Source organism: Wasmannia auropunctata, unplaced genomic scaffold (assembly GCF_000956235.1).
Source record: "Wasmannia auropunctata unplaced genomic scaffold, wasmannia.A_1.0 LD336090.1, whole genome shotgun sequence".
In the NCBI taxonomy this organism is placed as follows: domain Eukaryota; kingdom Metazoa; phylum Arthropoda; class Insecta; order Hymenoptera; family Formicidae; genus Wasmannia; species Wasmannia auropunctata.
Window position 1 is genome coordinate 4,517,571 of NW_012026800.1, and position 725 is coordinate 4,518,295.

Consider the following 725-nt stretch of genomic DNA (forward strand, 5'->3'; position numbering starts at 1 on the left):
CCTGGTGACGACTGTTGATTAATTTTTATGGCAGATATTAACTGTTGCAATGTATCTCCTTGTCGCTTCATTTCTACGGCTAGAATCGCGCAAATGCGTGTGAGATCACTTTCAGGCGGTCTGAGTTGTTGACCGCTGCCGATAGCGGCATGATCATCGTCGGCGACCCATGGGGACGTAACATCGACGGGACGACTGGCATTTCCCGACCCTGTAGGGCTTTGTAAATCCGTTAATGGGCCATGTCGTTCCACATGCAACATAATTTGATCGATTAGATCTGACCGCGTCGTTTGCGGTGTCAGCCCGAAACGAAGGGCCTCTGCTTGAAGCTCCTCAACGGAAAACGAGTCCAACTGATTGCGATCCATAGTTCACACTGAGACGTCACACACGTAGAAAAGGCGGGAAACCGCGCAACGCGCAAGAAATGGCGTCTGACCGAAGACGAACACGAGTCGCGAAATGGCGTCGAAACGACTTGAAACGGCCAATATGGCGATGCACACGCACTGACCACGCGTCGAGCACGAGATCACTAAGGCAGAATATCTCTCGATATCACACTTCTGACCAGAACTTGCTAGTAGATCGACTTCTGTATAGAGGTGTGGCCGGTGAATCCTTTGTGCGGATGAAAACTGCCACGAATCCCACTTCTGAATGAATATACGCTGTAAGCGTAGGTAGGGCGGAGAGGAAGGGATGGCAGTAAAGATCGGAAG